Genomic DNA, 10,187 nt, shown 5'->3' on the forward strand with positions numbered 1-10,187 from the left:
TTCTAGCAAAAATGAAATGAAAACAATGTCCGCTGTGTGTGTTTTTTAGAGTTGCCAGCAAGTTTTCCCTGAAGAGGTTTAAAATTAGCTTGATATTGTTGCCGGAAAATTTGATTAACATATTGCAGTTATTACCATAAATCGTTATATAGTAAGTAAGCACAACAAATCTATGTGAACTTTCTTGAATGCTTCATTTCTAGAAGGTGGCAGCTTATCAGTTATTAAAACTTCTAATAGTCATTTAACTTCTAAATCACTACGCCATTTTTGTGTTGCTTTTATCATGAATTAGTAATAGGTCATGTAGGCGTTTTTACTTAATGTTGCATTTGAATCCGTAGTGTTTCTTGGGGATAATGGAATTATATTATGAAAGCCGTGGATTGATTGCGGCAGCTTGGATAACTTTTTCGCACAGACGTACTCGTCAAAAATGGGCGAACAATAGACAACATATCCTACACCTACAGTACACTAAAGCAGTATTGCAATTAAGGTGGATATAGGCCTCCAGCTCAGATAACTTAACAGATACGTTTAGTATCGGCGAAAAATAGACAAAATGAGCATGACGTTGTCCTCAAAATATCAGTCAAAGTTTACAATTCTATTTTAATTGATGTACGAATATCGAAGTGACTAACAACGCTGTAGCCAGAACTTGAAACGTAGTTAGCTAGCTTCAATTATAAGCCCATTAGCGCCATCATGCGTAATACTCATACTAATTTGAAAACCTCAAGACGGTTGTTGAAAGTGTTCTTTAGAACAGTGGTCGGCAAACTGTGGGCCACGGCCCAAATGTGGGCCGCAGAGCCATTTTTCGTGGGCCGCTTACTTTAAGTTACTTTTGAATAACTTAGTGTTGTCATGTAGTTGTGGGCCACGTGATAGCCGTACATTTATTGCACTTTGTTTTAAAACTACATGTGGCTTATAAGTTTTATATTGTCTCAGCGTGGTTCTGGCCCACTTGCTAAAGAAGTGGTCCTGAGTACCCGTCGATCTATATTTTGGGCCAACTTTAACTATACGTAAACCCAAAATTTTTCGTGGTTCGCGCATATAATACACAATTAGAGCTTCACTGTGTTATTAATTTCCGGGTAATTTCCGTTGTTAACACCGTTATTAAAATCGTCGGCGGTATTTGTGAATAGCAATTATATAATAAAGCGTTTATTGAAATTGTGATGTAAAAGTGATTAACTTATAAAAAACAATGGTCTTGTGAAAAAAGGGCGCTGGTCTTAAATCCTAACACTTTTATTTTACAGTAACAAAACGAGCTGTCAAAATTGTACCACCTCCACCACAAACAAAAGGTTTAAACATTTACCTCTTATACCTACCTACTAAATAAACCTACCAGCACATACAAGTTGCGAAACTGTGTAGAATGACGAAACTTGGAATTACCGTCTTAACTATTTGAAGAAAACAGAGGCTGTTTCTGACTGCCTGTTTCACTTTTTAGTGTTTTTAACCTTTTATTTGAAAAAAATTTAGACTCTCACTACCAAAACATATCTATATTGCGTATTACACGAAACGTTGGCTACTTTTCCAAAAATGAAAATTATCGTGAAAAAAATGCCCTACCTTCGTGGTGGCACCTGTTCCCTGCTGGAGACAGGTTTAATAAAGGGCTTGGCCCAGACCATCACTAACCGTGTTGTGCTATTTCCGGCCCTTTTCTTCAGTTGGAAGAATCGAGCCAAAACGATTACTACAACTTACATTCTATCAGCTAAGTTCAGCACTGGCGAAAAAAAAAATTCTTACGGTCTTTAGTTAGTTAAAAAAACGCACTTTGTTTTGCAACAAACTGCAGGTAACTGTATGTTGAGATTTGTTTGTTATTATCTTGGCCTGAATTTTTCAAATGGTTTGCTTTAATAAATTAATCACAATTTACCAAACTCATTAAAGCAAAACATTTTAGTTAATTTTTGCTACACTTTCGACCAACAAACGAAAGTTTTTTCAGACAGTTTATAAACTTAATTTAACATAGAGGTTTTGCATTATAACAAGCTAATAACACCCGACTTGTGGTTTTGGGCGCAGCAAATTGCTCCCGTTAAGAGCTTCACTGGATGGGAATGTATTTGGCAACTCGGTTTAGTGCTGCTTACTGTGAATTGTTGCATTAAGTTTTGGCGGTGAATTAATCTGCACGCAGGAAATCTGATATTGTCAGAATAAGAAATACTAAACTGATAAATATTTCAAAAAAATTCCGCTTTTTTTTTCGGGGGAAATCCCCGGGGATTTTTTTTTCAAAAATTCGCAAAATTGAAAAAAAATCAAAAAAACTTGAAAGTCGTTTTTTGGCTTTATTTTAGGTGTTAGGGGGCTTAAACTTCACCATGTTGTTTCTACGCCCAAGGCGCATCTACACACCAAGTTTCACCCAAATCGGAGAAGGTCGATTTTTAAAAAATGCCCAAAATCGCGTTTTTTTGGATAATTTTTATAAAAAATGTCTATTTTATCGTTAATTATAAAGAATTGGACTATATAAGTATCACCGTTGGATTCATATTGTCCTAGCGCATCTTCTGTGAAAATTTCAGCCAAATCGGAGCAGGTCGAAAAAAATTTGAAAAAAATCGCTGGTATATGAGCGTCGAAATTGGCCAATTTTGCCGGTTTAGCCCTATGTTATAAGATAGGGAATACTGATGATGTGAAATGCGCTATAATTATTAGTCAAGCGTTATATTAAACAGACACATCTCGTTCTTATAACTATTTTTAGGCTGCGATAAGCTTCATGTCGTCAACCTGTTATTTAGAAGTCGTTTTGAGAAAATTGTTGATTTTGAAATCCAACTTAAGATGAACTGTGTATATTCACCAGAAGTATTTTAACCACCAATCTTAAGAATCCACAAACGCTACTGTTTTTGAGAAAATCAGTTCAGAATGAATTAATGATAATTTGCGGTTTCTCCAAGTGCGTTTGGACAAACTGCAAATATTTCGGCTGGCTAAAATTTTTTTTTTTATTTCTTAGTATAAAACAAAATGTTCTTTTTCTAATATTTTTTTTTTAAGTTTTTTTTTAATGTAAGTTTTTTTTTTTTTCGAAGATGTCTTAATTTCCTTAAACGATTTTTTTGGTGAGTTGTTATTTGTAGGCGCGATGTTTGTAACTTTGATATATAGTACTCTCCCACATCCAGATAAACACGTTGTTGGTTTGTGAAACACCCGTACGTATTCAGAGTGCTTTCCACTCGTTCCAATGTAGAGAGTAGTAGTAATTAACAACAATCAACATCCAACCAACTAACTATAATGACGCTTGATTACGAGCAGTCTTCTTCTTCTTCCAATCGCCCAACGAAGTAAAAAGGTTGCTTAACTTCCTAGATCGGACAAGCTCACCAATGGTTTAGGGCTTGCCGATAGGTCAAGCAGTACTTCGCCAACCTTGAAGAAGACCTCTTTAAAACTTAAATTTCGTTTTAAGTAATCCTCGATTAAACTTTCGTTTGTTGGTTGGCGACGAATAGCTTAGTTTCTCAATAAATGGAACTAAACAGTGAGAATGCAAGTTGTTATTTTCGTTTCTATTGTTTTTCACATTTATATTTTTGCAGAAGCCGCTTTTATAGTTTGAAGCAAATGATGTGTCAGTTGACTAAAAAGTTAAAACAAAGACTTTTAATTTTACTTTTAAACGTTACTTTTGAAGTCTATAATGTAATGGGCGTATAACAGCTTATTTTTATCTTTTCTTTTTTTTATTTTAACTAGTAATAATCGCGCCTCGGATAAACCTCCCCAGCTACGATATCGCTACTGCGCAAAGTCAAACTCAATTCGTTTACTTTTTTGTTCTTTTTTAGGCAACAAACTCAGATCAAAATTATTGGTATTAAAAACAACCAAAGGTTTTACCCATTATAATGCTTTTATGGGAGAGCTACAACCTCCGGACAACCGTCTCATCCAACAAGGGAGAGGTACGGAATCCATCTGAAGGAGAGGCGCCGCGCAGGGTTGAATGGGTATAGTGGTTGGTGGGCACCTAATTAGCGGATAAAAAATTATTTTTCGTTAACAAGTAATATGCGTTTAAACTTTCGTTTGTTGGTTGATTCTCGTTAAAATATGAATCAAAATTATAAAAATTACATTATTATGAAAATTACGTTTCACGTAAGCGACGACGTGTTTTTTTTTTTTTTTAAGTTTTTTTTTAACTGCAGAACATGTCTGCAGATGCAAGAAATAATTAAAGACTCATTGCAATGTCCCACTTCACGGTTTAAGTTTAAAAAGTTGGTGTGGCGTATAATTTTTAAATTGGCTCAGCTTAGAAAGGCCCACGTGCTAAATGTGGGAGCCTGTCCAACTATATTGTTGGCCAACTTAAACTGTAAGTAATTGAAAAGATTTTTGCGCTTCGCGCGTATATTATTTGTTTTATAGTATGTTTTACATTATGATATGGCAGTGTTTTGGGCACCAAGGCGCCGTATTATATTTAACCTTCAAATCAAATATCCCGAATCCGCAACTGTTTTCGTAGTGGTTTTACGTAGTGGGCCTTCAGTAGCCTCTAAAAAGAGTACTTTTGACCGCGACAAAAAATGTTTGCCGACCACTGCTTTAGGATAAAGTTGTATATCAAATTTTACCCTTTCCAGTTCCCACGTAGCACAAAACAAAACAATAACCAGCTAATTGAAATGAATTGTGAGGAAAAGTTTTTTTTTCATTTATAAGATTCAAATTACCGGTACACATCTTCCAAATAGGTTTTCCACACCGCTCTAGTTTGCAGTATTTTCTTTTAGGCTTTTAGGCTAGTCTAGAATTCTACCACATTTTTTCCGGTCGTTTATATTGCTAACATTATTTGGGTTAGGGTACGAGTTCGCGTTTAGGTTCGGGTGGGCATATTATAATTAGCCTACTATTCTATTTATTCTCCCATATTTATTTCTTCCTTGCAATTTTAATTTTGACAACTCGTTTCGTTATAGTAACAAAAAATGGTAGGATTCTAGAGTCTAAACCTGCACCAATAATTTGTAGTACTACTGTAGTATATGAAACAGTAGTGTTGTAGTGCACGTCTTTTCTGCTTTATATTGCGTAATGGCAGCGCAATTACGCTACATGGCTACAGTCAAAGAGATTATAACCATGAGGACAAACTGTGACGTAGCCCATTGTTCTACTTTCGACAGCGTTCCGCTGCATAATAGTAAAACGTAAACAACTGGGCTTGACTTGCATGTTGGTTAAGTAAAATTTTGAAGCAACCAGTTTATATATATTAACGTTCGTCATTTCTGACAGGTTAAAAGTTATGTTTGAATTAAGTGTAAACTTTCATTGTCGAGTTTCGTCTAAACACACTTAAAAAAGCCTGTAGGGCATACAATATCAGCTGACCATAAGTACTACCGGTATATAATATGGTAACACACTCGTTGGCGCGCCAACGTCGTCAAGTTAATGACTGCGGCAGCGTACAACGCGTTGCTGTAGAGTAGACCAGTGGTTCCAAACCGGGGTGCCGGAGAGGAATTTACATTTTTTTATTATTACTAGTAAGCCTTTTAGTACAACTTTTTGTGTTCGCTTATATAGTACAATAAACAAAATATTACAATATTGTTTAAAGTTATTTTTATTGCCCCATTTTCGTTTATTTTAGCATTACAGTAAAACACTTAAAGAAAATTAGAGTAGAGATCTTGTAATATATTCAATTATTCTTTAGTTTTGGTGTTAAGAAATATTACCATTACACATTTTGGTACCAGTTTAGTGGATAGGGTTTGGTGAACACAAATTTATTGTGTAATATTGTTCATTTAAAAAAGGAAAGCACCAGATTATACAGCTTTCTAATCTGTTAAAATTAAATGTAATAATAACCTTTATTCTTTTACAACCAGTTATCCAATGAAGTTTAAACTAAATAAAGATGTATATATATTTAAGCTGTTTACAAGATGTCACCTACTTCTATACATGGGCTTTGATATTCATTCAACTACAACCTCCAGCAGTTAAGCTTCAAACTTTTGTTATCAGCTATTAGGGAGAAAAGATGAGAAGCACTCGAGGTAAAAATTACTTTTCGCAAACTTACATTGAAAATGACAAAAAATACCTATTTCAAACAGGACTGCGGAGTCGGTTAAAAATAACCCGAGTCCGACTCCGGGTAAATGTGGCATTTCGTTGAGTCCCGAGTCCGGCCCTGACTAAATAGCCTGTATTCCGCCAATTTACGTACCAAAATAACATGGATATTCAGCTACCACTTACAGGGGTGTCGTATAACTCATTCATAATACATGGTTGGAAAATATTCCACCACATGCTATTCCACCTTTACAATTTTCAGTTGGCGGTCATATTAGTTTACTGCGCATGTCAGACTCGGGACTCTGGTAGTTTTACATGGTCTTACTCGAGTCCCGAGTCCAACTCCAGCAAAACAAACCGACTCCTCAAGGCCGACTCAGCAGTCCTGATATCAAACCTGTACAATATGCCACCTAGTTCTGTATGGATTTTTTTATTTACTCTAAATTAAGCCACTATACTTTTAGAGTCTATTATTTATTTCCTGAAATTTATTCAGAATAAGTAATAACTTAACAACTCTTTTGATGACAAAGTAAAAAATTATAAATATTTCATTCATATAAAACAAAACGTTTACTTTGTAATACACACTTTGAAATTTAAATATACTAAATCAGTGCAAAGAGATAGTTTAATATAATTATAAAAAACATTTGCAATATATTGGTCGATAAATTGTGTTCATACAGACGCTGTTGACCAGGTACTAGACAAACGAAAACAATACTGAAGTGGCCTCTGGAATCTGGTGCCAATAAAGAACTTTATTTATTCTTTAAATTGATTGATTCTTACCATGTTTAACCAAATAAATTTTAAATAAACAGTGTTTTGCTTGCCTGAGTTTGCACATTAGGTATACCAAGAAGTAGGAAAATAATGACTCTTTTAACAATAATTGATTACTTAAGGCAGGGTGGTCCAAAACCCAGAGCCGACATCGTTGTTTGTGGCCCGCGAACCACTGTTGAATTATTGTAATGCGTACAGGGTTTATTTTAAAGAAATATAAGTGACCAACAATCAGCGAGCATCCTGCAATGGATGGTTAGGGTTACATTTTTCCGATTACACCATTAAATAAACCAGTTTACTATGACTTGGCAAAAAAGACCAATTTTTTGTATGTGTCAGACAGGTTTAAAAGTCGCAGTGCATACTATATGGAACTTTCTAAAATGGCTGTTTTGCAAAGTTATATTTGTGTTCACTTAAAAATGCAGTCTTTTTCAAAATTAAGTGTTGTCAAATATTCAATTTTGTGTGTTTGGAGCGCACCATTCTGCCAGTCTGATTAATATCGCTCGATTTTATTTGTGCACAATTTGGTGATAGCAGAAAGTTTGTGCAGTTTATATATCTTTCGACAGTTACTTTTTGACAATGCTTTGTGCCATCATCTTTAAACACTTCATGCCACGACCTAACGAAAATCGTTTATCTGCTCCTGGCACGCATGCATAGTCTGCTTTGTGGCCCGTAAAGAATATGTAAGAAATACTCTGCAACCTTGGACAACCCTGACTTAAGAAATCAAAATCACGGAAAAGCCAAAACAATTCCCAGTAGGAATTTGTGTAAAGCAGTGTCATATGTTATCTACAAGAGAATAAAGTTTCACATTAATTAATAGGCTTCTTACAGCACAACAAATGGTAAAAGGGGGGAAAATTTGAAGGAATTTATTGTGTTTTACTCTTTAAATAATCTGCTCATTCTGTGACCAGAACTTTTTAAGTGGAGGTTCCCAATCAGTTTTCCAACCTGTATAATAGAAAAACAGTGTAACATACTAAATTAAAAAAAAGATTTTAAATAAATAAATACTTAAAATATGCCAGCAAGTCACAAACAAAACATTGGCAAAATTACTCGGAAGTTTTGTATAACTAGACCAGGGCTTTCCAAACTGGGGGTTGCTCATGGAGTTAAATTTTATACAAAGTGCTACATTTATAAAATTGTTATTTTTTCTGTTTGGTATGTTAATGGCAAATTATGTAACGCACATTACTTCAATAAATGCATGCCAAAGCAGTCACCGAGAAATGTTATTTTTTAAACTGTTAAACCTAGTGGGTCAAAAAGTTTAATATAATAAAAGAGGTCACAGCCTGAAAACGTTGGGTAGCCCTAAACTAGATAAACTTTACCCATGGACAGTTAGCAGTTTAAAGTTTTGTTTATAAGTAAAATAAATACTCTATTCTATAATGGTTTGCATTACACTATGATCTCATTGTCACAATAATCTTACCAGAGGTTTGTTGTATCTTTGGGGAATAGACTGACTATTTTTTTTTTTTCCCAGTGTACTGTTGATATGTCTTTAAGCAATGTCCAACATAATCCCAAAATGGCTGAATCACAGTTACAGACGAATAATATGTGTTCTTATTATAGTTCAACTAGTAAATATGAGCAAGTTCTATAAAAATAAACCAAGTGGAGAAGTTTAACATTATAATAACATACTCCAATACTAAGCAATCAAATATAATATAATTTGCAAAATCATTAACTGAATTCAGTGACATCTGGTAACTACTGATTCCAAATGTAACTACCTTACAAATGCTAATTGCTTGCTTCACTTGCACAAACAGCACACCACCATAATATTTGCTAGTTAAATATTACACACAGCAAACCGAGGTGCAAAAAATTTTCGTTTGAAAAATGTTTTCATAGAATTTGGTATTAATTTTTAGTTTATGGTATCAATTTCAATGTGTCTTAATTTGTAACACTGGAACTAGTATATAGAAGACTATTTAGAGCAGCAGTACGGCATAAATTTAATTTGCGCCTGAACACTGGCATACTAAAGAAAAATTAATGTATGGAAAGTATTATTTAGGATAAGGATATATTGTGTAAAGAACATTTCCTAAATGAGCAATGGCTGTTACCATTTACCAAGCACAGCAAATTTGTTTATTTAAATTAAATTGGTATACAACCAAATATTATTCCAACTTACTTTATGTAAGAAAAGCTGGGAAATTACTAAATTTTAAGCTTAATTACCACCAAGGCAGACAAAATTTGCACTTCAAAATTTTTTTCGCAAGCTGCACAGTACCACTGCGCCCAACTTTACATTAAGGAGTTAATTAACACCGCCATATAGTTAAGTTTAATGAGTTTGGCACCTTGAGATTTACAACAAACTAAGTGGTATTACTTTAATTTATAAGGCAATTCCTCACATAAATCTTAACGCCCAGAAGTGGTAACTAAGGCGCTCCATCGATTTGGTACGTTGAAAGTAACGCAAAAAGGTCAACAAATACCGCATACCGCAACGCACATTATTTGGGTTACGGTGCGGGTTTGAGTTTGGGTTGGTCAAGCATTATTATTAATAAAATAATAATGTGCGTGGCGTTATGCGGCATTTGTAGACCGTTTTTTTGCGTTACTTTCTACGTACCAAATGGAAAGAGCCCCGAAATCAACGACATAGCTCAATCGCGTACATTTTAACAGTAATACACCTTTCAAAAATGTACAGTAGGGTCCTAAGAAAGTGTCACGCAACTTGTGATAACCTTGCCTGTCCTACCAAGTCAATTTTGTAAATAGAAAACGGTTTAAATTAGGACTAGGGGTCATTAAACAACAAATTACGGCAAAAGCGTACATTTTTATAACCGGCTTAAATGGAAAAGATGATGTTTTTCTTATTGTGAAACAGACCGTGAAGGATGTCGAAAGTAGAATGCATTGCTTAAAGGCAAAAGTGAGAGTTTGTCCTCATGGTTATAATCTTTTTGAATTAGCCTACTATTATATTTATTCTCCTATATTTATTTCTTCCTTGCAATTTTAATTTTGACAACTCGTTTCGTTATAGTAAAACAAATGGTAGGATTCTAGAGTCTAAACCAGCACCAATGATTTGTAGTACTACTGTAGTATATGAAACAGTAGTGTTGTATTGTACGTCTTTTCTGCTTTATATTGCGTAATGGCAGCGCAATTACGCTACATGGCTACAGTAGATGCGTTTTGGGGGATTTTATATGACGGTCTGTGTGTGCTACGTGAGCTAC

This window comes from Ascidiella aspersa, chromosome 9 (genome assembly GCF_963924565.1).
Source record: "Ascidiella aspersa chromosome 9, kaAscAspe10.2, whole genome shotgun sequence".
NCBI classification, from domain to species: Eukaryota; Metazoa; Chordata; class Ascidiacea; order Phlebobranchia; family Ascidiidae; genus Ascidiella; species Ascidiella aspersa.